We start from the raw sequence: 6,130 nt of genomic DNA on the forward strand, positions 1-6,130 counted from the left end.
CCTTATATTGATGTGGAAGAATGCATTTCAGCACTGACTGATTTTCCTCAAACTGCTTGAGAGACATTTCCTTATTGTATGCTCTTATCGACCTCTTGATTTCCCAAACTAACTGCCTCAGTTTCACTCAATTCAAGTTTCAGGTTATCTAAGGATGGGTGAATCTTCACTTGTTTCCTCAAATGCCTCCTTTTATTATATTCAAAACAGTGTCATTGCTTCATGATTAAACTAACTTTCAAGACCAGGCTGAGAATTATGTGTGCATGTCATGTTACTAGAGTTAGCATGAAAAGAACTATAAAAGAAAAAATGACCTAAACGAAACTGACTAGAACTAACAGAAAACAGGAGATTGCATTAGACAGATGATGAGAAAGTTTTGAACAAAACAAGCAAAACAGATATGGGTTATAACCCTGGAACAATCATAGATAAAACTAGACGATTTACTACCACTAAACAAACTAGGCAAAATAAGAAGAAGAAAGGTTTGAGCCACAAGACAATATCCAGATTACAACCCTAAAATAACCCGGACAACAGAAATGACATCAAAATAAATCACCAAAACTCCTCCCTGGCTAGCCAAGAAAGGAGTGTTTTTCCAATTACCAAGCTCGACATCTTAGCCACTAGGTTGCACATCAAAATTACTGGGACCTTCACTAATTTCAATATCATTAACCTTAGTCAGCAAGTTTCCAAAAGGATGCTCATACTCTCTGTCACCATGCATCTTCCCCAAAAAGTGTGCATCATCATGTGCAGGTAAAGGATTTTGTGCAATGTTCTAGGTGTCACTATTCTGGACCACAATTATCCCTTCTTGAATCATTCTTTATAACTCCATTTCCAAAGCATGACAATCTTCAATGTTATGCCCTTGGACACTAGAGTGGTACATGCATTGTACAGTAGGATCAAAACCTTTTGCATATGGGTCTGGAGTATAGCTGATGAGCGGCTCAATCAGGCCAGACTGTTTTAACTTTTCAAACAAGCTTGTGTATGATTCTCCGATTGGAGTGAAAGATTTTTTTCTTTGCTGTTGCCTTCTCATTTTGTACTCCGGTCTTAGTTGGAACCTCTTTCGGGTAGGGGGTTGATATGCTTATTGAGGTGGGTAAGACATTTGTGGAGGCAGTGCAAGCCGTTGCGGGTTTTGTGAGTATGGAGCATATGGCGGTGCATTGTGAATAGAGTACTGGGGAGGTGAGGTATGACTTCGGGGATTTTGTGGAGGGAAGTAGCATTGGTGAGGATTATTTGGAGTACGAGGATATTCAATGGGTCGGTATTGTGGCTGAAAGCATTTAGCAGGAATGCCCACTGGATCATGTCGTTGGCGGGGCTCAGCAACATCTTTTCTATCAATCGAAGAACTGACCCGAGCAACTTGTTCGTTCCATCTGAACCCAAACTCTCTAAAACTTTCCTTGGGTCTCTTTCCTTGGGCATCGGGGAATTTGAACACAGTCTCGCTAGAGGATCGAGGAAGAGTAGTTGGTGGAGGAGCTACAAAAATAGGAGCATATGTCGGAGCAGGGTATGAGGTTGTTTCGGCTGGTGGAGCATGGAAAATTTGGGAGGAAGTGCCAGGGTAATTGTGGTAATGGGTAAAGCCCTGTGCATGTTGTGGGGAAATGTCGACAGTAGTGGGAACCTGGGCTTGTGATAGTGGCGGGATAGTTGCAAGGTTTTCAGTGTAATTAGTGGGGAGTAAAGGTGGAGGAAGTCCCTTAACCCAGGCCTGATACATTTCTGTCATCTGATGTTTCAACCTCTGGACCTCCTCTTGCAGTTCCGATTCTGATTCTACAATCTCCATTGGCGGGTGTACAACATCAGTGTCTGTTTCTTTGCTAGCCATGACTGACTTGTTCTTTCTGGTGCTGTATGGACGAATCACCAAAGTGCCACAAACTAACCACCCTCTGTTATAATAACAATCAAAGTAATAAACAGGAGCAAAACAAAGCCATTATGTTAGCGTTAGGGCATTTATCATATAGAACATTGCGTGCAATGCCCCTAGCAACAATTAACGGTTCTAGAATGACTTCGAGGGTACAAAGGTCATATGACATCATCCCAATTTCACTCTTCTGGCCCTTTTCCTTCTTCATTTTCCTTTCTAACACCTCTTGGTTTTTCATTTCTTTGCCTCTCTTTTCTTTCTGATTATCGCTCTCTTTTTTTCCTCTCATTTCTCCCGTCCCACACTTCATCTTTTTTTCTTTTTTAATGATGATTCGATCGAAGCCTATGTAGATTGTCTACGTATCATGTCCCTCATGAATCAGATCAAGCGTAGTTCTTGAAAAAGTAATGGATGAATAAACTAAAAATAAAAATCTTTTTGGATTTTTCATTTATTGGTTTTTCAAATACAAAACAGATAGTACGATAATGAAAGACTCAACAATCTTAACTAGACCGACAGACTCGATACTACTGTACAAGACTAATAATTAAAAGACAACATAAACGACAGGCTCAAAACATAAAAGTTTCCTCAAGCAGCTCGTGCATGCAATGGTCTTGACTAAAATGGTCCTGGGGTATTTGTCATGCTCAAACTTAAGCAAATTGCTCCATACCTGAATGGAAAAAATAAGATCAAATAGAGTTAGTGACTCAAGACACATGTGATGCCACGACACCTTCTATTGGACACATGCAAGACATGATTAAAGCTATTTTTGCAAAATGACCTACGTGGCCAAAATGTAGCTATTAGCGCAAACTCAACAAAGATGACCTCAAAGACATGGACATACCTCACTAAAGCTTATATGGATTCAAACTCCCAATAATCATGGCCCAAAATTAATTTGCAGAAATGACCAATTTTGCAAAACGACCGATATGGCCCGAAGTGGCTAAAGATGCAAACTCAAAAAGGAGGGACCATAAAGTAATATGACACCTAGTTGTGGACTCAAGATCCTAAGACAAGGATAATTGAACCACTTTTGCGAAAATGATCCGATTTTGCAAGAATGGCCGATGTGGCCAAAAGTGGCTAAACATACAAAATTTGGCTAAGACCCCACAAAGCCAAGAACCTAAGGCTTACTAGGAAGACCGGACCCTATATGGGCTGCCTAAGTATCCCGCCTCGAGAGACGAGAATCAGGTATGCGTAGTTCGGGAAGATCAGACACGGGAGAAAGCTTAAAAAAATGCAACTAATTTGAAAAAACTATTTTTGTCTTTTTGAAAATGATGGAAAATTTTAATTTTTTTTTTTTTTGATTTTTTGGAAAATGGTGGGAAAGTGTAAAATCTTTTTGGATTTTTTTTTTTGATTTTTGGAAAATGATGGAAAAGTATAAAATCTTTTTGGATTTTTTATTTTTTGTATTTTTTTTGGCTTTTCTTGAAAAAATTGTGAAAGAAAAATATAACTAGGACCTCCTTGCTTCATTTTTCACCCTTCTTCCCAAACATCGGTCCGCCAAATGACCTTTTGACCCTCGAAGATGCAACATGTATCACATAGGGATGATTGAATGTCTTTTTGGGCCAAAGACCTATTTTTGACAAAATTTGAATAGGCTTCCTACAAAGGAACACGGTGCCTGGGACCAAGCCCTACTAGGTCCAAATGATATGATGCAAATAAGAATGACCTAAGGGCTAACCTAAATTTGGGGTTCACTAACAAGGCAATTCGGGGCGGCACGTGGTCGATGGCGGTTGCTCTAGCTGTCCGCCTACTCCACGCTCCCACACCACCCCCCTAAATACACGGGTGACTCACAAAAAGGCCGTGCATGCTCAAACGTACTCCGAAAGACTTGTTGCAAAAAGAAGACCCGGGGTTATGCAAATGATGACAATTTATAAAGAAGTAACACATAAAGGAAAATTTGTAAACATATAAGCAACTAGCAAATAATAAAACGACATAAACAAAAATAAAAATCAAATAAAGCAAACAAAACACATAAAACCTCAACCGAACATCCTAAAAAGCCAACAAGATCAAGTACTAGCTCGAACCTGCAACTCCCCACCAGAGTCTCCAGAGATATCACACCCCTTTTTCAACCACTTCACTTAACCCTCTTAAAATTAATAAAAGGATTTGTAAAGCTCAAAACGGGTTTTAATTAAAAAGTGACAAAATTGTGTTCAAAAGGAAATAACTTAGAGTCGCCACCTGACGTTTGATTTCGGTGTGTCAGGTCACCGTTTTTTTCTAAAAATAATTATTCTCTTAAAACACTTTGGACTCCAAAATTAAGTTTGCACCAGAGATTCGGTTAAGGGGGTTCATTTGACTGGGGGAGAAGGTGTTAGGCACTCCCCAAGTCCCGTAACTAGTACGATTGCACACTCGATCTAATTGGCTTTTAAACTATTCAAGTTGAGGTGAAATCAAAGAAAACCAAAATAAATGCACACGAGGCTCGAGGTCGTCCCCACCTAATTAAAGAAAAAATAAAATAAACACACAAGAGGCTAGAGATCATCCCCACCTAAAAAGATAAAAATAAATAAAAGAAAATATTAAATTTCTATTCTACGCTTCCTCACGTCATCCAATCTCTTGCCTTCATTTACATGTACTTCGGGGCATACCCCGGATAAAATATATATAAATTCTTCGGGACATTCCCCGGTTAAATTTAACTAAGGGAACGACCTTTCGCCTCAAAACTAACAAATATCCTAAGACTTCCCTATCCACGTGATGACGGCCTAAGCATACTCCTACTCGAAAAGTAAATAAAATAAAACTAAAGAGAGCAATTCATGGCATACTTTTCTTTTAATTTTTTTTCATTTCGTGTATTTGACCAAGCCCGATCCCTACGGCCAAACAACCACTTAAGATTCGTAATGATCAACCAAAATCAATTATTCAACACGTAAAATCATTTAAAAGAAGCTGTCAACTAAACTAAAATGGAATGACAGAGTAGGTGGTCTTGAAACGTGAAAAGAGCCTTTGAACTTTGATTAACCTCATCCATGTATATCATTTCTCAATTCCAGTGAACTACATACTATATGGTGGCTAACCTTATAGCTCTATGAAGCCATTCGAATTCACTGTTCTAATCAAATATTATTTCCACTAAACATGACTAAACTAATTTTTATTTTATTTTATTTCTTTTGTGTTTTAGAACCAACTGACAATAACAGACTAACTACAAAAGGAAAATCCTAAGCTTGACACTACTGCAATCCCATATAAAAGTACGTATAAAGATTACTACATGAATAAAATTTAAATCCAGGAAATTAAAGAGGTGTTATTCATTTTGGTCGAGATATGCCTAGTTTCTAATCTTATGATGAAGCCAAATCTAAATAACCAATTTGCGCCCAAAATCTAAGACTTTACTGAAGCTATGGTGAAACTCAAGGACGTAACTAATGCAACAGCAAATCTAAAGATACTATCCAAATGGCTAATATCATATTTCAAAATCACAGAATACCAGATAGAGAAGAAAACAAAAAGAAACAGAAAAGGAGATAGACCTTAGTGAACTGATTTCTTTCCGATTATTGGAGCACTGATTTTACAGTTCTGTGGGGATAAAAGCAACGGAAATCTAGCAGCAAAAACCGAGCAAATGAACCTGCGACCGGAAATCTTGATCGGCAATTGCTTCTGGTGATCTTGAACTCGACTTTGGATCTGCTATTTTTGTGCGAAGGGGGAGCTGCTTTATTTTTTTTTTGGCTGGGTTTGAGATGCGACTGTCTGTGGTCGTTGTGTTTTCCGGCGCGTTCGCCGGAGTTGTGGTCGTGTGAGTGTTGACAGTTGAAGGAAGATGAAGTCAGGGGGGGTCTATGATGGGTGTTAAGCGGCGGATCTGGTCTTATTTTTGGGATTCCACGGCTGATTTTTGAGTGTTTAGTTCTATGTGTATTGTGTATATTTACTCATGAAAACGCCCCCCCCCCCGGAGTCTAGGTTTTTTTATCTCCTTAAGGGAAAATGGGGTATGAGCTAACAAAATTTGGGCTTCAAAATTGGGCTCTAGTTTCCTACAAAAATTGAGCTAAGAAAGTTGAAAATTCAATTTGTTTTTTTTTTTAAAAAGTAATATGAATACTTATAAAAGATATAAAATTACTCTTACTAATTGATTTTAATAAA

At 38.5% G+C, this 6,130-nt stretch overlaps 1 long non-coding RNA gene across 1 annotated transcript; it reads right to left on the minus strand.

The window, feature by feature from the left end:
* Positions 1-2,342: 2,342 nt before the first annotated feature.
* Positions 2,343-5,923, minus strand: LOC104248265 (uncharacterized). The gene is made up of 2 exons (XR_716417.2): positions 5,506-5,923; positions 2,343-2,603 (listed from the first exon to the last, which is right to left on the minus strand). It is a non-coding gene; the product is annotated as an uncharacterized lncRNA (long non-coding RNA).
* Between the last annotated feature and the right edge of the window lie 207 nt (positions 5,924-6,130).

The sequence above is a fragment of the Nicotiana sylvestris genome, chromosome 3 (assembly GCF_000393655.2).
Source record: "Nicotiana sylvestris chromosome 3, ASM39365v2, whole genome shotgun sequence".
Classification (NCBI taxonomy): Eukaryota; Viridiplantae; Streptophyta; class Magnoliopsida; order Solanales; family Solanaceae; genus Nicotiana; species Nicotiana sylvestris.